The 22,618-nt window shown below is 39.5% G+C and overlaps 1 protein-coding gene and 1 pseudogene across 1 annotated transcript in view; both read right to left on the bottom strand.

Moving 5' to 3' along the window:
- Positions 1-22,618, bottom strand: part of PRKN (parkin RBR E3 ubiquitin protein ligase) — a 1,305,872-nt gene that overhangs the window by 733,274 nt on the left and 549,980 nt on the right.
- LOC113927505 lies at positions 20,390-21,709 on the bottom strand (annotated as a pseudogene).

Genomic DNA, 22,618 nt, shown 5'->3' with positions numbered 1-22,618 from the left:
CTCAAATAAATAAATAAAATCTCAAAGAAAAAAAAAGAAAGAACTTTCTAGACCCAAGATGGACCCACTCTGGCCCTGGTGCCATGTTAGCACACTGAAACCTGGTTAACTTCCATGTCCCTGTAGATGCCCCACTGGACCAGAAACAGGGTGTATTCAGTCAAGCCCTCCCGAAATGCACGGGCTGACCGTGGAGCCCCAGCCAATCAGGTATTTTCTATTTGTCTCTTCCTTGTTCTTTATTCTTCCTCGTGGAAAAGCTTCTTGCCTCCCACCCCACGTTGTAGTTTGTTGAAAGGAGACTGCCTGCTCCATGAGCTGTTAAAGTTTGCTTGTGGCACCCAATTTTCTTCTTTAATCATTTTTAACAGTACATTTGCTATTAAGCAGTCCACCCCAGAGACAAGAAAGCATCTGCAGGTCTACTGTGAGCTGTTTCAAGCATGATGCATCTGCCAACGCTCTGAAAAAATGCTACTAAATAGATAGATCCAAACAGAGATGTACATTACACCGGCAACAATAAGTTAATGACGCCTTCATTTATTGAAAGTGATTCCTTCATTTATTGAAAGGGCCTTTGCAAACTATTTTCTGAGAAGTGCTGGGTATTTGAATGATTTTAAGTCATTAACTAATTCTGTGAAAAAAATTAATTCAACAGGATTAGATATTAGAATATAAGCACTGCCCTTGCTAATATGATTTTGAACATTCAATTTGTTTGGGATTTCATTCTGATTCAGTTCTTGCTCTGCAAAATTCATCACCTCCCTTCTAGCTTCCTGGTTAAAATTATAATTTCTAAGTCTAAGAACTGCAATTTTCTTTCTAACCTTGTGTTTTCCATGGTAATTTAGAAAAAAAAAATCAAGAAACATATTATGACAGGTAATCATGTGCAAACACACAACTCTTTCGATGCCTGCCATGTTGAGCTTCATTTTATAGCATCTGTCTTGGCAATATAAATTGTGCTTGGCTCCAGAGATGTGTGGTGCGGTACAGTGAAAAAAAAAGAAAAAAAAAAAAAAAACAATCGTGACAACTGAAAAATAAAGCTGTGTGTGTGTGTGTCTACTTCAGAACAGAGAAGCTCTTTGCATTTCCAGCTTCTTTCAAAAAGGAATGGTGTCATTTTGGTTGGCTCCTTGTCTTCTGTCACACAAAACAATGCCACCAGAGGAAACAGACAATGGTCACATCTGTGAGGGCTGCCAAACAACCTCAAACCAGTACAAAAGGATCCCCTCCCCAGTCACACAAAAGAAAGCAATTCAGTCCGGCACACACAGATGGATGTGTCAGCAATATTTACTATTATAAAAATTGGATTTTTTAAAACAAAAGCCTATTTACATTAATTTTTTAAGAGCAGTAGCATAGGCCTATTGTAAGGTTATATATGATATTGTGACTGTTTTGAATCAGAGTCTGTTCATATTTCTGCAAAGTCTGACTTCTATGCAACTTTTCAAAAAATCACTTGAAATATGTGTTAAAAATATTAAGTTTTGTAAGTTTGTTCTTTTAAAGCTAGAGCAGGTACAAAATCTACAACCTTGAAAGTATACACTGAACCTTCAAAATAAAATCAAATTTACTTAATGTTTTACTTTTCAATGGGTGTTGGTAGATCAAATGAGATGCATTTGGAATCCTTCAAATGTGCACTTGGCAGTTAAGTTATTCACAAAACACTCTGTGTTTACTTGTCTTAACGTTCAATTAGCATTCAAATTAACCAATTGAACTTCAACACCTTTTGTTTTATTCATTATTTATTTTAGGATATGCCACAAAAAAATGAAATAAGCAAAACGTGTTTGGCTTGGAGGCAATATGTACAAATTCCCTGTGGCAATCAATATCAGGAATAGAGACATTTGAAAAGCATCCAGATGACTTAAAAATAAATATATGACATTGCTATATGCTTTATCTTCTATAAATGATGTTGTATATCGTAAGGAAGCAAGGGGAGCAAAAGAGGATCCAGCATCGGGGTTGGGAAGGTAATACAAAGAACAGTTATAAAGAATCTACTCTCAACCACCCCAATAGATGGAAGTATACTCATTCTTTATCCAGGGTTGCAGAAGAGAAAATCTAACTAAGATGATTTGTGTGTTATCTGGTTTGAAAACACTCAGATGAGATGATTACCAACCATAAATACACTCTAGAATGCATCACACTGAAGCTGTTAGTTTGACTAGATCTGATTTATTTAAACTGTCGGTTTGACCAAGAGGACACAAACACATGGCCACATGTATCAATACATATGTATAAACTTCTTAAATGACTTTAGTTCACAAGGCCCAGATATAAAATTCCAATAAATTTGAAATGTACCAAAGCAAGAAAAAAGGAGAGTAGTCAACTAGGAAATACACAGAGAAAGGAGGAAAAGGCATGATAAGGGCTGGCACAGTGGTTAAATGCAGCAGCTTAGGTAACAGCGCCGGGGAAGCCCAGGTGTTAATCCTGGCACCTACAGGGTAGGATGTGTCACAGATAAGAGCAGGGGTCTCGTAGTCAGACCTCCCGGATGTGACCTGTCTCCACTCACTAGACCATACGGCTGTGGTCAAGTAAGCTAACACTCTGTGTCTTAGCTCCCTCATCTGAAAATGGGAATGAGTATAGTTCCTTCACTGCAGGCTTGTTGTAAGGACCAAACCAGTCAATGTTCATGAAGGACTTAGAACTGTGGTGAGAATATAGTAAGTGCCATGTGTCTAGTAATGGAATGGCCTCTCTAATTCCTTGGCTTTTTCATTTATGCAACAAGAATAACACGGACCCCAAAAGGCAGTTTTGAGGTTTATATTTGTTAATACGTGTATAGCATTGCCCACAGTAACTGAAATGAGGTCAGTTTCCAATGAATGTCATTGGTTATAAATATTGTTATTGGACTAAAGAGTTAAAATTAATAAGCACCTATTATGTGTCTGAAAACATTCTAGGGATTGTATATTATTATGAATTACTTTTCTCACAACAACAACCTTTGAGGTAGATTTTATCACTGCCCCCATTTTATAGATGGGAAACTGGGAATAGGTAAATAAGCATAATAAATAATCCTAGTCTGAGGAAAGCTACTAGAATTAAATAAAAACATTTAGTTATGAATCAAGGCAATAAACATAATTAATTTTCCCAAGCAAACCTTTAGGCCTTTTGTTTTGTTTTGTTTTTCCCCAGTGAATTCCCAATTTTGTGAATGAGCTGGTGAAGATAATTTGCTGGGTTGGTACTTATATACAGCCAATGGTTCTAGGAGATGTTCTTTATGTGTGAGAGTTCCTGAACTCTGTGTCAGAGGCTGCTAGCAAATCATTTCACCAATTACAGATTTTCTCCTTCTTTCTTAGTGAGGTATAAAATATTTGAGGTGGTAAAATATCCACCCATAGCACTATACTTCCCAGCTTCCCTTGCAGCTAGGAGGAAGAGCAGATTAATTTCTGTCCAGTGAAATATAAGCAAAAGGTTAGAGTTTCATGTCTATAGATTCCTAAAATACAAAGATGAAGACAGCTGATGGAAAGTCCGTCTGCCATTCCCTTTTCTTCTTCACATTTGTAGTTATGGACTTGATGGATGATGCTCCATAAAACATCTCCCACCAAGCGGTGACCTTGAGAATATAATCAAGCACTAAGGGCAATGATGCAGAAAGGAGAGAAACCAGATCCTTGATGTCAGTGGTGATGTGTATCAGCCTTGGACTACCTCCCACTGAACTTCTACTGCAGAGAAAAATACACTTGATTCTGTTTCAGTCACTGTACTTTTTGGTCCATTTTCCTAGCAGCTGAACGCAATTCTTGATACAAGCAGCCATGTGAACCAGACATCAAGGGCAAACAGGACATATCTAAAGAAAATAAGAATGCTAATAATTATTGGCAGAAAAGCATGAGTACATGTTATGCAAGAAGTAGCACAGAGTATAATGATGTTGTCCAGGAGAAAATTGTTTGTTCTATTTGTGAAGTTTGGATTGAGTCTTGAAACATGAGAAGGCTTTCAATAAAGTAGGAGTGAAGGGAGGGGCTGCAGCCATTCCAGACAAAGAGAGCTCATGGAAAACACTTGGAGGCATGAGTAATTTTAGATGCCTCTGAATCAAACTGGTATTAGTCACTGGGCTCAAAAATATATAATTTAGTACAAAATGGATAGCATATTTGATCGAACAAGACATTATACAACTTACCTGGCTCATTTAAAGAAATCTACATATTCTTCTCCATTTAATTTGCCTAAAAGCAGTTTACTCTTAAGAGGGAAGGGAGAGCTGGTGATGGAGCTGGGCTTCGCACACTCTTTCTCAGGGTGGAGATGTTAAATCCTATCTTGACCCTTTTACCATCCACACTTCACATGAGGTTGACAAAGCACACTGAGAGAGAACCTTAAAGGCAACCTTTAGAAAAGTACAAATCTCCAATAAATTAATATTCTCTCATCACAATAAAAGCAACATAAAATATGCAGGATGAATTTTAATATTCATGACTTACATCTTTCAAGAGATTGGCGAATTATCAAATGTAAGACAATAACAAGAAAGCACTTTGTAGAGGTGTTCAAAGTACTTTGCAGCATTAAGCAATTCTTACGCTATCCTTGAGAGAAAGAAAGGAGGCAGAACTTATTCACCAAACTTGCAGACCCAGGACTGAAAGGTGCTCTCAGAAGGTCATGTGGGCCAGTTTTCTTGGCTCCAAGCCTGTGAGGAACTGGTATAGCGACACTGGCTTCATCTCTATGTCCACGAATAGGGATGCACGGATAGTAGGACGTGGTGTTGTGGGCACACCTCCAAGGAGACCTTTAGTGTGCCCAGGCGGAGGGGCGTCCACCATTGATGGCATATGCACCATCGTTTCAGAGTTTATTTCATACATGTTTGATAGTTCTACCCGATTGCTAAAACTGGGACCATTTTTATCTTAGAATAAGTTGAAAGCTAATGGCCCACTTATGCCACCAACCCTAAACTTAGGCCTCTGAAAGGTAGAAGTTCCCTGTCACACAACACAGTGATAGCAACCATTCTTGTGAGCACCACACTGTAACCATTTTTACAGATTTCATTTTGCTGGCTCATTTACAACTACAACAACAACAACAACAACAACAACAACAATAATAATAATAAACACTTGTTAGCACATACAATGTGCTGGGTACTTTTCTAAACACTAACCGGTTTAGTTAATTCATTTGCCCCTCACTTTAAACTTCCTAGCTCAACTCTCCAGCTTAGAAAGCTGAGGAATGATTAAGTAACTTGCCCAAGGACACATACTTAATAAGGGGTGGAACCAGAATGCAAACTCCAAGCTCTCATGACTATTGTTCCCTAAAAAATAATTTAGACCCCACAGAGGTCCTCTTTTTCTTAGAACTTGTGACCATGACTTCAAAGATGTTACTATGGTTTGGGTTCAATCAGGAGTTTCCTTTACTCCATGGTGTATACGTTCGGTCTCCAACTCCCCCAAATGAGGACTATCACATACATCAATTTTTGATGGAAATGTATCCCTTTAAAATGTAATTTCAATGAATCTTCTTTCTAAAAATAGTTCAGTGTTTTTATCACATGCTGTGTATAATGTGAATCTTATTTTTTATGTATATACTTTTTTTCACTAATTTGGTCAATGAATCCTTGTGGCGTACCTTACTGTGGTCTCTTTCCTATCCCTGTCTTTCCCATTTCCATTCCTGCTGGCTGACAGGCTGCGTCCCTTCCTCCGAGTACCCTGTTACATGGTGTCTCCTCAGAATGGCTTTCACTGGGATCCTCACCTAAGCCACCCCGTTATTCTCTTCTCATCTCACCCTGGTTATTTCTTGCATAGCACTTATCTCAACTTCTATATACAAGTTCTTTCTTTTATGTCTCCCTCATTCAATCCATGAGTTTATAAGTTCCTTGATGACAAAGCTGGTATTTACTTCACTTTGCTCACCAGTGCCAAAACCACTGCCTAGCACATAGTGGTTCATCACAATGTCTTAATCTCTGGCTACCACAAGGAAGAGCACCCAGGATAAGACTTGAGGGAAGAGTAAGAATGAGCGGAAGACGTACATTCAGGATGCTCCCCTGAGTGTCAGCTAAAATGGATGTCGTTGTCCTCAGGCAGCCCGTGCTGAAGCTGCACTCACTTGCTCACTCGCTAGGTCTGCTCCTCCTTCATGAATAGCATCGTTATACACTCAGACACCCAGATCTGAAAGTCAGCTTGACGACTACCTAACCATCAGTCCCCAAACTCCGTCACCAAGCTTTGCCAATTCGACCTCCATGGCATATTTTTACAATCTGGCCACTATGACTTCTCCCTTCTTTTGTTTCTCCATATCCCTTCATTAAACTTTGGCTTCCGCCACGCTGAGCCACTTCTAGCTTCCCATATTAATACGCATGTCTTGTCAGGTGTCCATGCTCTGTTGAAAGTTATTTCTGGTGCCTGTTTCTTATAACCTTTTGTACTTTTTCAGTTTAGATAACTCCAGCTCATTCTTGAAAATTGCAAAGATTACCTAGTTTTTTGTGTTTGTATGTTTTAATGTCCCCTCACACAACCCAGGCTGAGTTAGGTGCCCTTTTTTTTCCAGTTTCATGAATTACATTCATGCTTCCTTTATTACACTAGTGACCAAGTTGTTCTAGTTGACTCCAACTTGTGTGAATAAAACCAGTGTCTCCCAACTCATACCACCTGGGGCTGGCACAGTGGCTGATACATGTTATACTCAAGGTTAGGTCAAAAAAGGGTGGTACAGTATATTAGACCAAGGGCAAGTCTCAGGAGTATTATAAATGGAAATACAGGAGGAGATGCAGGTTGGAAGCGATGGGCCTTTACAAATAGAACACTGTAATCAATTCTGGAAGTCAATGAACTGCGTACTATAATGTAATAGTGATAATATTTTTAAATAGTTTTTATTGGAAGAAGTGTTGTAATCGTGTACACAAATAAATAGATGTAAAACTTAGTTCCCTCCCTTAGGAAATTATAATATCATTGAGGAAACAGATATATGAAATAGTTATAAAACAAGTCAGAATTAAATGTTAGAGCAATAAGGTATGCACTGTGAGGATGCAGAAGGGATAGCTCTTCTCCATTTGAACATTCCAAGGATAACACAAACATGATGACCTAACATAGAACTAATCATTCTCCCCCCAAACATTATACCTTCTATATGCTCTCTCTCATTCTATCTTTTTTTTTAAACTTTTTATTTATTTATTCATGAGAGAGAGAGAGAGAGAGAGGCAGAGGGAGAAGCAGGCTCCCAAGGAGCAGGGAGCCCGATGCGGGACTCGATCATGACCTGAGCCGAAGGCAGATGCTTAATCATCTGAGCCACCCAGGAGCCCCTCTCTCATTCTATCTTGACCAATAAATTTTTTATTCACATCCAATATGTCACCTTGTCCCTTTCCCCTTTTACCTCTAATAAATCTAATCGGAATAATGATGCCACTGATAAAAACTCCCCTTGTAAAGTAATTAATTTTTCTATTTTTTATTAAGGTATAGTTTATATAAGGTAAGATTCATCCTTTGTGGTGTACAGTTTTGCACATTTTGACAAATGAACACAGTTGTATAACTACCATCAAGGTCAAGTGATAGAACAATTCCATCAGCCCCCAAAATTCCCCTGTGCTCCTATGTCATCAGCTCATACCCACTCTGCCAGCCTTTGGTGACCATTGATCTGTTTACTGTCCCTGTGGTCTTGCCTTTCGTATATCATGTAGCCTTCTGAGTCTGGCTTGTTTCACATGCAGATGCGTGTGCAACTGAGCCACCTCTTATCAATAATCCATTCCCTTTTATTACGGCTAGTCTTCCATGATATAGAACCGTGTACCATGGTTTGTTTATCCCTTCACCAGCTGAAAGACATTTGGGCTGTTTTCTGTTCTGTTTCTTTCTTTACAAATAAAGCTGCCTTAAACATTGGTGTATGGGTTGTTATGTGAATTTAAGTCTTCATTCTCATTGGGTAAACACCTAGATGTGAGAATGTTGGGTCATCCGGTGAGCACATGCCTCTCTGCATTCCCACCAGCTGTTCCACATGCTCCACGTGCTCGTCTGTTGTTTGGTATTTTTGTAGTTGTTGTTGTCACTGCCACTCTAATAGGTGTGTCGTGGCACTTCACTGTAGTTTTAATTTGTACTTTCCTACTGATTAATGATGTCAAATATCTTAGTGCTCACTTTCCATCTTTGTATCTTTGGCAAGGTGCCTATTAAAATCTTTTGTCTGTTTTTAAATGAATTTATTGAATTTTGTTCTCATTTTTGTCTTGAGAGTTCGTCATATATTCTGGATAAAATTCCTTTATCATATATGATTTGTGAATATTTTCTCCCCACTCTGGAGCTTGTCTTTTTCATGCTCTTACTAACTCTTGAACAGTAGTTATTAATTTTGATGGCATCTAATTTATCCATCATTTTTTTCTTTAAATGGATTGTGCTTTTGGTGTCATCTCTGCCTAATCTAGGGTCACAAAAATACTCACCTATGTTTTCTTCCAGAAGTTTTATAGTTTTAGGCTTTACATTTAAGCTTATAATCCATATTTGCATATGATGCAAGGTATGGCTGAAAGCTTTTTTTTTTTACACATACAGATGTCCAATTGTTCCAGCACCTTTTGTTATAAACAATCAAAAATGATTATTTTAATTCAATCAAAGAATATCAGTAGTCTCTTAAAATTTTTCATTAAATGGTAATATGTATATGCATTATAAAAATTAGAAACCACAGATAAACAAAAAGCAGAAAACAGAAGTTATAATAGGTAGTGGTAATCAATTTTGCTGTATATATTTCCAATATTTTTTTAAACATAATATATAACAAAGCAGAGAACCAGAGAGCTTGGACAGGTCCCCTTGGGTCACTCAGTAAGTGGTAGTGCTCAGAAGTGATCCTCAGCAGTCTGACTTCTGAGACACACACCTAATTGCATCACAATGCTACTTCTAGATCTTAATGAACAATAATTAGTTAGTAAATGAGCTCACTCAAAAAGATTATACAGATGAAAAAGATAAAAGGGAGACAAGTATAATGAGTGGGACAACCATCCACCTTGTCTCCTGAACTAGAACCCTAACCATTCACTTTCATCCATTGACATTTATCAATTACCAATTTCTGTTAATTTTACATCCTAAATAATTTTTTGGTCTGTCCTATTAACTGATGTCCATTTTATTAGAGGTCTTCATCATCTAGAATATTCCAAGAGTGTCTTAACTGCTCTTCATTCTTGACATCCCCCAAGAAAAGTTGCCAAATAAGATAAAGGAAAATCAGTTAAATTTGAATTTCAGATAAATAACAAATAATATTTTAGTATAAGTACGTCATACGTAAATATTATTTGTTGTTTAACTGAAATACAAATTTAACTGGCTGTCCTGTATTACTACTTGCTACATTCTGGCAACCCTGATCCCATCTCTTCTTGCTACAGAAACCAGAGTGGCAATAAATAAATGCATAAACAAGTAAACATGCCCTGATAATCACAGTCATGGAAAGTAATGCAGTTAAGGGAGTCCTTGAAGGATGAGTGGGATTAAATTTGATGAAGGGAGAGACACTGAAGGCAAAAACAAAATGAATACACCCCAAAATCAAATTCTTTATGAATTTTTGTTTTATTGCTAAATAATAGTTAGACTATTATTTTTGATATAATTTGCTTTTAGTACATTTGCTGCTAGAATAAATGTCTTTTGCTAGGCTTTCATTTTATTGGAACCAAACGATTTTTTTTTTTTTTTAAGTCAACAGCAGCTAGGCTGCTTATATATATTCATGCTGTTTGACTGTGAGCATCTCAAACACAACATCTAGGTCAGCTTAAAGTGCTTTTGCCCTCCAAAACAGTCATGTTAGCCTAAACTCCAAGGGCAAAAGTGACTCTATTAGAGCGTGATCTTAGGGTTTAGCTCTGACTTGGCCATATTTCTATTACCTGTGGCATCCAGCCTTGGAGATAAATATTACCTGGTGGGTAACAAACACTGACTGGCTTTGGTGAAGGAACCCATTTGTTCCTTTTTTCAGTAAGACTTAAGGCTACAATTGAGTGAAACTATGCAGATAAACATAAAAGGACTAACACTTTAAGGGATAAGTTAGCATAATACCAACTCATCATTTTTAGTTCTCAGGACTCAATGAAGTATTCAGATTTTTTTCATCTAACCCCCCTTGGTCATTTGTTTTTAATCACTAATTAGAAGAGAAATCAGATTAAATTTCCAATGGGGAAAAGTCCCTGTTGCCTTCCTGGAGTGAAGATATTCACTTCAAAGCAATTTATTAAGGAAACTGAACTCTGGTTCTGATGATGGGCAATGCAACCTTCAAAATACCTTTTATATATGTAAACATAAAGCCTTGAATTATGCTGCTCTAAGCATTTAGCTGTCTAATAATGACCTAGATGTCAACAGTTCCTGCCATTGTTCAAACAGAGAAAGACAATTCTTGATTCAGGGTAAGTATATATGGAATAAAACAATAGCTATTTCCTCATATGGTGATCCATCGTCTGATTCGTAGAAACTTTTTTTTCCCCCTCCAACTGAGGACCACCTTGCCATTTTGTTCTGAGTCTAATGTGCCTTAGACTCTGCCTGCGAGTATTTACACATAGGGATGGGTTGTCTCTCTTTGTATGTAGCATCCATGTAGCCATCCAGCTATCACAAGCTGAAGATAGCAGAATACAGAGACAGACAAACTGGGCCATGATGACATCTTTGAGCAATGTAGTTATTCAACCCTGGAGTCTCCCTGTCTTTGAACTTGTTACATGGCATGAACAAGCCAGCTATTCTATGGAGCTAAAAATACCTGACTAACATATAACACCTTGGTTTATATTCCTGTATACTTACTTTTTGGAACCACCAGGTTTTTTCATGTTTGTTGGGTATTTTATATTAAGAAACCCCTCACCCCCTCCCTTTTGTATATCATATAACAAAACTGAAAATAAATGCTTAGCTAATATTCTATTTTTTTTTCCCTAAAAAGACACAGAATTATACCACTTCTATGTTGGTTATTCCCATACCCTCCCTTTAGTTGATTTTATATTGACATAGTTCCCTCCCTGCAAGCAAACAAACACAGAGAACTCACAGGACATCCAGCACAGAAAAGGGATTGGCAATGGTATAAGACCAATATGGTTATCATCCTAAAGCAGTTCAGTATAATAAACTCCTCTCACCATTCCAGATGCCCAACTAAATCATATATTTGAAATGTAGAAAGAGAACTGAAATAAAGGAGTAACATCTAGCCAAAGACCCAAGGGGAACCGTAACGTGGAATACACTTCCAAGTCTACCATACCCCTTCCGTTCCCTACGAAAAGCCAAAGGGCTATGGGTGGTAGAGGTGTGAGATATGCCAACAGTCAGGAACTTAGGAGGTTCTGAGATCTGAGTCAGATTTCCATCAGTAAGGGGTGTGAATTGAGAAGCACAGACAACACATAATGGGGCCTCCTTTCATACTTCCTGCCAAGACAGAAATTGGCACCAGTTTTTAGATGACCTCAGGTCTGAGTACGTAACCAGTGAGGTTGCTATGTGTGTGATCAGGGTGAAGGCATTTCCAGGACACAAAGATCCCACTTATTCATTCATGCATAAGATACAGAGACCTAGTTCTAAACAAATGGAGAGAAATGGCATATGAAGCTACAACCCTGCTTCTGTGTCTGACATTTTCTGAGACTTTACGTCAGTCTCTGTTCAAACCATCTCTCCAGTAGGGCAATCCATTATTATTTTACACCCTCAAGGTCATACAAGTACATAGGCAACAGCAAGACAGAACTTGCTAGCTGGGCTTTAAAAAACAGGATTTATTTTATTTGTAAAATAAAGTATAGGACTGCATATTTTTCAAAGTCAAATCAGGAAGGAAATCAGGAAGGTTACTATCCTGTGTAGTTATAACCAAAATGACAGTCCTGAGGACAGGAAATGAGTGCAGTTAGTCTGGTGTGAGTAGGACCCAAAATCTTTAGAGTCGGGTAGTTTGGATATTGGGGGTAGAAACTCAGAGATAAACAATCCTAGCCTCAGGGTCAGGTTAACTCTCTAGTAACAGGACAGGTGCCTGCATCCAGCCGCCGGCACCAATGTGCAGAAGGTGAAGGCAGCCAGGAAAGGAAAGGAGGGTCTGCAGGGAGAGAGGCTGCTAGGGTAGGTACAGGGAGGCAGGATTCTAGGAAGCCCCAAAGGCACAGGCGTGCATGGGGCTGAATGAGTAAACTCACTATGAAGGCATGCTTTGTGTTGGAAAGCATTATGCATTATAAATACTCTATATTCATGCATTTTATCATAGGAATATAGGAATTTTCATCTCCAATAGAGAACATTTGGATAGATTCTACCGCCTGAAATGTAGATTCCTCAATTCAGTAAAATCCATTGGGAAATTAGTGAACTCACTTCTTGGTGATATTTCCAATGCCACCCAGACTCACTGCAATGGCAGTGTCCTTCTAAGAAAATAAATATGTCACTAAGTTCAGAAATGGGTATTTTTTAAAATGCCTGATGGACGATGACAGTGAAAAGGACCCATCACAGCCACGACTCAAGGGTGGGTAAATCTGAAGTAGACACATTTAAACTTTGAAGGCACTGTCAAAATGTTTTTAATGTGAATTAAAGTATTTGAAGGAGGGCGGTGCCTTCCTGTTTCTGCTGTGTTCGCTCTTGATTTATATGCTGTCTCAAGAGCTTGAGAGTGTAAACTATGTCCTGAGGGCAAACTCTTCATCCGCTCCCCAAACATTAGGCTTTGTTATTGTAGGCCTGCTCAGAGCCCCTGGCAATATTCATTTCAGGTGAAAAGAACATCAAAGGTGTTATTTTGAAAAAGACACACTCCAGAAAAATGCAGCACAGTTTGGTTTTTGCAACAGATCCTGCACCAGGGAAGAATAAATCTAGCACAATTACATTCGGTCCTACCTTTACAAAGGCTCATTAACGTCCAAATCATTCAAATGATGTGAAGAAGGACTAAAATGAGTTTGAGCTTTGCCTGTCAGCCTTTTTCAAGGTAAACCGCTCCTGTTGTTTAGGTGCCAGGAATGGAGGAAATGTTCCAGCAACTCTGGTTGGCTCAGGCTTGATGCAAACTGGAAATTGGGAAATATTTATCTATTTTAAGGAAACTGTCCAGTTTTGTTTAATGTTGTTTTTTTTTTCCCCCTCACATCATATGGAGTGAGTCGAGCAATTACTGAACCTCAGTGTATGGTTGTTGAACACTCTACAAAACACCCAAATGTCACCTGAGACTGTGTGGTATGGGTAACATAATCAAGATTCTAATGAAAGTAAGAGAGAAATTGGCCAAGCTTAGGAAAGGCACTAGTGAAGAGATAAATGAAGGAGTCAGAGAGCAGGGCAGATCCTAAGTTGGCGTAGAAGAAAGGGACACAGAGCACACCATGAGATTGGAGGACGCTGGAGCTGAAGAAGATTCAGGAGGTGAGTGGAACTTTCTGTTGCCCCTTCGGGAATGCTCCAGAAGCAGGACGTGCCATTCACGCTCCGAGCGGAATCGGAGGGTATCCGGGCTGCACAGATGGCAGCCCAGTTGGCCGAGGGTTAGTCTCAAGGCTTGGCTGCCATCAGACAAACAGGTGCTGGGCATTCCATTCCTCCGTTCCCAAGGGCACCTTCTTATAAAATGAAATTTCATGCTCAGTCACACTCTAGAAACATATGATTTAAACATATGCCAGTCTCTTTCTCCATATTTGCAGCTTCTCCACTTCCCAGACCCTTTCTTAAAATAGCTTCTGGTGGAAGCAACGAGGTTTAGATGAAAAGAGATTTTTTTCCTCTTCTCCTCTAGTCTATAGAAATCTCACACAAGACAACTGGGCAGCGACGAGAAAACTGAATTAATGGCATTTTATAATGTGATATTTTATGCCTGAGACTATTTTCAAAATTACAAAGGAACTTTCCTTTTGGAAACACACAGTGTTTCCCCCCAAAAATTCACCATGAACCATAACCAATGAACACAGGCTAGTGTGTGCCTGGCCAGTCCCACTTTAAGAAGGAGGGAGAGAGAGAGAGCGAGCATGCAAAAGTTGTGAAGATAGAAGCATCTTGAAATGACATAATAATTAATTTGAGAGCACTTTTTTTTACTCATATAGAGTAAGAATTTATTTCTATATATATGCTGAAAAGTATCTGAGACTGCCTAGGGGCGCCTGGGTGGCTCAGTCAGTTAAGCGTCAGACTCCTGGTTTCAGCTCAGGTCATGATCTCAGGGTCGTGGGATCGAGCCCCATGTCGGGCTCTACATTCAGCGTGGAGTCTGCTTGAGATCCTCTCCCTTGGCCTCTGCCTTCCCACCCCACCCCCCACTCACTCTCTCTAAATAAATTTAAAAAAATAAACATAAATTTAAAAAGAAACACTGCCTAAGGTCAGAGCTACATGATAATTAAGTTACACTGATTATTTTACTAAAATACAAATAAAGTGTTCTTTTGAGGAACACTAGTAAGCAAGGAATCAGATGATTGTAATGCGTTAGGTATTCTCCACTTAACATACTAGGGATCCATTAAAACCAAAGGAATTTGTGTAATGAGAGCCCCTCAGGAGCTCCTAGGGACAGGGGTCACTTTTCACCAAGACATAACTAGTGGCTGTTCAGACGGCAGAACTGGAGAGGGTGCTAACCTGTACCAACCGACACGTGCCAACAAAACGCACACTGTCCTTTCAAACACAAACCCCCCCGGGGGAGCTGTTACTGACCAAAGAAGGTCTTGTGACAGTTTCACAGTCCTCCAAGACGAGTGCTTCTTCACTTCCCCAGATTCCCCCTAATTCTCCAACTTTGCCTCATCCTTCTAGACTCAGCTGAACCCACATGTTCTCTACTACATCCTTCTTGACCACTCCAACCCTAATATAATCTCCCACATGGCAGCATCATAATTTAGCATTTAACTGTTCCCCTATAATTTCTACACATGCAAGCCCCATCACCTCAACCAAAGTCATTAGATGAAAACTGATTTAAATGATATAATAATAAGGCACCATGTGTTACAGTTCTTTCACATACGTATTGCAGGACACAAGATGTATTTCATGATAACAAGTGATCCTCTCAGGAAGAATGAAGACTTGGTGCCCGTGGGGAATATGAGGTGAGGAAGCTCTGAAAGAATAGCAAGGTGAGGGATGCCTGGGTGGCTCAGTTGGTTAAGCATCTGCCTTCAGCTCAGGTCATGATCCCAGGGTCCTGGGTTCGAGTCCCACATCGGGCTCCCTGCTCTGCGGGGAGCCTGCTTCTCCTTCTGCCTCTGCCTCTCTCTCCCTCTGTTTCTCATGAATAAATAAAATCTTAAAAAAAAAAAAAAAGAATAGCAAGGTGATGCTGAGGTCACACACGAACAACTTCACAACACCTGTCTAGGACAACATAGTTTGTTATTGTTTTTAAGATGTATTCCTTTATTTAAGAGAGAGAGAGAGAGCACGAGTGGAAAGAGCAGAGGGAGAGGGAAAACCTCAAGCAGATTCTACCGTGAGCATGGAGCCTGATGCGGGGCTTGATCTCACAACCCTGAGATCACGACCTGAGCCAAAACCAAGAGTCGGTCACCTAACCAGCTATGCTGCCCAGACATCTCTAGGATGGGATAGTTTTAAACTGCAAGGTGCCACTTATTCATGGATTATGAAATCTATAAATGGATAGGAACCAACATTTTAAAAATAAAATAGACCAGACTAAGAAATATCAGATTACATCACACATAGGAAGAATAAATGCTTTGCAAAAGTCTTTGTTTAAGCTATATACGTGTGTATGATCATGAGGGAAAGTCCATTTCTTGCTCTGGGACAAGGTCACAGAAGGTTCAGATACACTGATTTAGTTTTTCTCAAAATATGTTCCACAGAAAACCAGTTCCATGAGATTAGGCATGACCAGCATGAAAGGGCTCCATAGTTAGTGATGTTTGAGAAACAGTTGTTTAAACAAAATTAAACAGATATTTTAAATGCCTGACTTACCAGAGCTTTTAAAATGCTAATATGATTGCAAATGCTCAAGACTGGAAAATAGTATAAAGCACATTCTCAATTTATTTGACCATAAAACCTATCAGAGGGGGTACACTGAGGACTGGTTCCCCCTCACTGTCCTCTGGAAAATGCTGGTCACAGGCCAATGCCTCTGATGATGTGCCTGTCTCCTCTACACACCCTCTCTGACTTCAACCCATCCTGTACACCAAACCCCACTCTATACACAGGGATGTACTAAGTGAGCAACAAATGAGCTAAGGATATCTGGAAGAGAGAAAAAAAAAGTAAGAAAATGCTGAAAAATCTTGTTCCATCTTTGTAAGGAAGGAAAAATCCATTCCACTTCAGCCCCAAATCTTACAATCTAGCTTTCTGAGGGGACACTTGTTAAGTAGTTGCATTACAAAAAAAGTGTTAGTATATTAAGAAAATACTGAGCATCCTAGACTCTAGTGACACCAAAACGAAATGAGTAAAAGGGATAAAATAAGATGAAGTATATTTGAAGGAGAGGGCATTTACCTCACTCTGTCTATTGTCCTGAACACTTGTTATTTTTGTTGACTGCCTTTGTCTTTGACTTATCCCTCACAATATTAAATTCTGGTCATCTAAGGAATTATTATATGAAATATAAGAGGGAAAGAATCAGTTATTTACACATCCGAACTGACTGCAGTCGTAAAAAATACTCAAAGCAATCTATTTTATTTTCCTTATAAACCCATAGGCTCTTTCTTAATAGGGCACAATGATTTTTATTTTATATTTTATATTGACAGAAACTTGACATACAGACTTTTTTTTTCTTTGACAGATATGCTGTCACGAAATCTAGGAGTACAGCCTAAAGAAAGGTAACAAAGTAAAGTATACTAATTCACCTGTGGATTTCAGATGAGGTGATCACTTTCAAAATCTTTTAAGCGCTTTTCAGCAAATTACTAACAAAATGACTTACCTATTTTTGCAGAAAAATTACTGTCCATCAAGGAGATGAACGAAATGTAGCATTTGTTTATCTCCTGGCACAGGCTTACCATTTTTTAGTATTTCCTTCTTCATGTACAAAGTTAAGAACTTTGTCTTAGACATCAAATGCCTGGTGTTTCGTAGCATCCCTACATCAATTGCAAAAACGGTAGAGTGAGAATAACTTAAATAATCAATAGGTCAGGGGAAAATTATTCCTCTTTCTGTTCATACAAAACTACTGTATCAAAATTCCTACCTATCCTCATCAGAGAATTTAGGATTTGTAGTTAAATTCTCATGTTTCAAGGTAAAGTCTATCAAGTAGAAAAGAATGGAACTGAATGGCCTCAAAGGACTGAAACATTGACCATAATCTTGATCCTTGGGGAAACTCTCCTTCATCCTTGGGAGCCATTTTCAAACCCCAGCCCATGAACTGTGGGCTGTAGATCTTGAGACCAGTTTAGTGGTCAGAAATTTGCAATAAGAGAAAAATGAACCAAAGGAAACACAAATTCAATTAAAGAAAGAACTAAAACCAAAAGGTTTTAACTGATTATGAAACAGCTTTCAATATGACATGTGGGAGAACGTAGAAAGTCTCCAGAATGCAAGAGACTGAAGGCAGTATCAGGACCTTTCATTGATTCTCTGGAAACAATTTCATTTCTCTTAGATAAATCAGAGTGGGGGCAGGGGCAGGGGAGGAAGAATAATGAGTCACAAAATATGCCACTTCACCTCCATCTCATTGTTCCTTCATTAAGTTGAATACCTTGAATATTTACATCCTCATTTGCAGGATGCATTTTTGCCATGCCATTACTATCAAAACAAATAATACAGCAAAACTGATTGGCAATTATAGTTTATTTATTTATTTTTAAAGATTTTATTTATTTATTTGACAGAGACACAGCGAGAGAGGGAATGCAAGCAGGCGGAGTGGGAGAGGGAGAAGCAGGCTTCCAGCAGAGCAGGGAGCCCGATGCGGGGCTCGATCCTGGGACCCTGAGACCGTGACCTGAGTTGAAGGCAGACACCTGAGCCACCCAGGTGCCCTGGCAATTATAGTTTAAAAAAGCACTACTCCATGAATTACATCTAGTCATCCAAAAGTGAGGCTACTCAGATAGGCAGAGAATTTTCTCTCCCTTTCTCCGTGGGAGGAATGGAGCTAGACACAATAAATGCACAGTTTGTAACATCTCCAGATCATGTGGCCCCATCTGGATGCTTGATTTGCCTACACAGTCCATCCCTACAACTCAAGCTGTCTCTAGCATTTCCTGGTCATGAGTAACGTTTTATGAATATCCCTATCCATTAATCTTTGACACCAATTCATTATTTTTTCATAGTAGAACAGAAAAGATTAAACTATTGGGTTAGCAATCAGGATCGTTTTAAACCTTGTGATAAATTTTAATCTGGCAGACCTAGAAAAACCTATCTGCAAGCCATTTGGGGGCTACAATGTTGTTTCCTGATCTCAGATCATCTTCCTACTCTCCTTTTTGATCTCTTCTCTCTCTACCTTTCCCCCAAACCCTTGTCCTGCACGCCTTCACAAGCTACGCTCCGTCTCCCAGAATGCCTCTATCCACCTGGGAGACATGGCGCTGCCTCAGAATTTTATGCCAGTTGCTGGTTCTGTTTGGTGTTTGACCTGGAATTTTCTCATGCCCAGCTTCTTCTCCTCATTTAACTCTCTCTTTCCTCCCACCAGGATGACTCACTTCCTATGGAGGCCAGCAACGCATTCTACTCATGTCCAATCTGTAGCGCGCACATCTTACACTCTCTAGAAATACTTTACTGAACAGCTGCTCCAGCTAGAATGTGGACGCTGAGTACAGACAAAAACACAACTGGTCTCTGGATCATCAGGACCTACAAAAGGGCTTAGCACATAAGAGGCACTCCATACATGCTTTAGGAAATTTGCTTTAGGAAAAGATGTCCCAAGTGGCCTAGATTACATTTTTTGGGGATTATTATTTTTTTAATTTGATAAGGTTAAGATGTAGCACAGAAGATGGATTAAATTAATTTAAAAATGTCCTACCACAATTTCACTAGATATTTCTGGGACCATAATGCAAAACTAGTCAGATGCCCTGAACCAAGACACAATCAGGAAATTAGGGCTTTTCGTTCCCTCAAACTGTAGCATAATTCTACTTCTTACTCTTGCTAGGAATGCATTTTGTAGACTTGAGGTTTTAGTGGTCCCTGTATTTTATCAAAAGCTTATACTATATAATGAGAAATTGTGTTAATTTCTTAATTTAATATCGGACTTAATATTAAGCCCTTCTGTGATATTTTTTCTTGTGATTCCTATTAGATGTCTATTGCTTCTGATTGTCTGTAAGAAGCCAACTCATGGACCAGGTTATAATTGTCAGGATGAAACAGATTTTTCCAATAATTTCTATTTCATTCGTTAAACCAAGGTAATATAATACAAGACTTTGCTAACTAACTAAAATTTTAAAAGGGAATACCACTTGGAAGGTTTTCTATCTGGATGATGGATGTGATCTATCACACAGTTTAAAATAATAAATTCAGTTTTCTGTCTCAATGGTTGGTTTCTTCAGTCTCCTCAGGAAATATTACATGCTGAGCATCTATCTCCCATCACAGTGGTTCTGCATATTGAAAACATGCTGCTCATACCTGCCTCGCCTCATTGAGATACAATACTCATCTTGTACAGTGTACAAGGTCAGAGTTTTAAGACAGCAAAGTCATTATGATTGTACAAAAACAGAGAAGAACACACACACAAAAATACCTGGTCTATTTATCACAATTATTTTACTATAAATGAATCATTAAGCATTTGGTGCTTGGTCACCTTCAGCACTGTTGTAGGTGTTCAATGAAGAAAAGAACAGCTGCATTTCAGAAGCTTATACCCTACTTGTGCAAGAGGCGTCCTACTGAAAACAATGTACAAAACTACTTAAAACTATATGAGATGACATGTCTGGATAAAATTTGAAATTGCTTGAGTCAGCCTCCCTCATGTATATTGGTTAGTTGTGGATATTAAATACAACCAACAGTTATGGCTAACGTATATCATTCGAGTGGAGAAGGCACTAAAATATTCTACATCTATAACATTTTTTTTTCTCACTGGCTTTGATCAGGTCTTTATTCAAAATTAGCTGTCCAAAACGATTTGACTTTTATAGAATTAACCTACGTTTTTAGGCAGTAGGCTTCTCTGCAGTGGGTTTCTTTTCCGCAGGCTTCTTGTCAGCTGCTGGTTTCTTGGTAGCTGCAGTCTCTTTCCCCCACCACAGGTTTCTTCTGCTTCTTCACACCAACAGCCTTCTTTCCTTTCTTTCCTACCACAGGCTTCTTGCCTGGAACCCCCTTCTCATCTGATTTGGCTTCTAAGGCTGCCGCTGTCTTATCCATTCGGAGTTTGTGATTCTTGGCCTGGCGAAGAATGGTATTCCGGCGCATGGTCTTTGCATATGGGTTTAGCTTCAACATGATTCTCAGGTTCTTCAGTGGATTCTTCTTCAGGACTCTGCGATGAATCTTCTTGCGTGGTGCTCGGAGGGCTCTTTGGATCTCTGGACTTTTCAAGATTCTGCTAAGGTCCGTATTAAGCATCTTAGGCATGGGAAGATTGTAGTTACTCTTGAGGGAGGCAGCCTAATGCCAAGTGCCATACAGACCATCTAACTTGCAGAAAGCACTTTCAGTCCAAACGCAGAAACGTCCCACATGCCCACCAGGAGCAAGTTTCAAAATGTCCAGTTTGCTTACATTAAGTAAAGTAATTCCAGGGATGTTTCTGAAGGCCTTGATGATACCGTTGTCTTCACTGTAGATGATGCAGGGTCCCCTGCGCTGGATATGACGACAGTTTCTCATTCTGCCCTTGCCAGCTCTCATTCCCTGAGAGGCATAGACCTTTTTGATATCATTCCAGGCTTTAAGTTTCTTAAGAAGCAAAACAGCCTCCTTGGTCTTCTTGTAGCCTTCAACTTTATCTTCAACCACCAAAGGAAGTTCAGGAACTTCCTCAATATGTACAATGACCTTTAGACATGACCAGTGCTGGTAAGGCTGAGGCAGCCAGGGCAGAGCAGATGGCATATCACTTCTGTGTTGTGTTCACTCTGCGATGCCAATGGTGCCAGGTTTTGGTTGGTGCAAACATGCGGCCCCCACGACACATATTTCCAAAAGCACCCTGGCCAGAACGGTGAGTCCCTCCGCCTCGAACTCTGGGAATTCGAGCCACAGCTCTGCCAGTACCCCAAGACTCAGCACTGGTTTGATGACCTGCCAATTCACTGACAGCATATGGCTTGTCTGTTGTTTTTGCGCAAGTTGGTGTGAACAAAGTTCACGATATCAGGTCGAATGGGAGCCTTGAACACAGCAGGCAAAGTAACATTTTTGCCAGATGATTCCCCCTTTTCAGAGGACACAGATATCAATGGACGAGCACACGCCATCGCGGGGAGAGGAGAGGGCCACGCTCCTCTCAACTCAGCGGCTCCTATAGGAAAAGCTACAAATGGTAACATTTTTAATCTGATGAACAAAGTAGGAGAATTTTTAAAAATGTCTTTCTCAGGCACCTCTTCTTCCAGATATTCTTCACAGAATCTGGCATTGTTGCCCACCCTCCTCTTCTCTGACTTGGCTTCACTGGCTTCCTGATGACCATCTCTCATGGGCCCTCTTCTTATACCCTTTTTTCCACTCAGCTCCTAAAAACACAATTTCTAGTCCCAGTTACTCGTCACCAGGACTGCTATAGTCTTCATACTAGTCTCATATTAGCAGTCCATTCTAACTCCTTCCATCTCCAGGCCATAATACACCTTATAGTGTGTTCATGCTAAAGCACAATGGCACTCACACCATTCTCCTGTTCGTCAGTAGTCATTAGCTTTCCTCTAGTTACCAACTTAAGGCCAACCTCCATGTTGGCATTCAAGATCATCCACAGTCTACAGCCATACCATCCTGAATGCACCCAATCTCATCAAGATCATCCACAGTACCCCTTAACCCTAACCCCAACCCCAACCCCAACCTACCTTTCTGCATGCCTGTGCATTTGTACCTACTGCTCTCCCACACTTACCCTTAGAGCCCATTGGGACCAGGCTGAATGTATAAAAACACCAGATGATTTGCAACCTCTCTGCGTTTGCCCTATACTTCTCTATCCAGAAAGTTCTACCTACCTTCTCAAAGTCTATCTTAAATATTCCTTTCTGTTTCCTAATAATCTATGCATATCACATACATATTAGTGTGTGAGCACTCCTGTTTTTTAAAGGCGATAGCAGTTAACATTTATCTCATGGAGCTGGCCATATTTTTTTTTATATTATCCTTGTTTCTGCATTTTTCCCAGTCAATAGGTATTAATTTCTTGAAGACAGGTG

The sequence above is a fragment of the Zalophus californianus genome, chromosome 7 (assembly GCF_009762305.2).
Source record: "Zalophus californianus isolate mZalCal1 chromosome 7, mZalCal1.pri.v2, whole genome shotgun sequence".
Classification (NCBI taxonomy): Eukaryota; Metazoa; Chordata; class Mammalia; order Carnivora; family Otariidae; genus Zalophus; species Zalophus californianus.
Note: the sequence above shows the minus strand (reverse complement) of the source record. Positions and strands in the feature narration are given on the sequence as shown.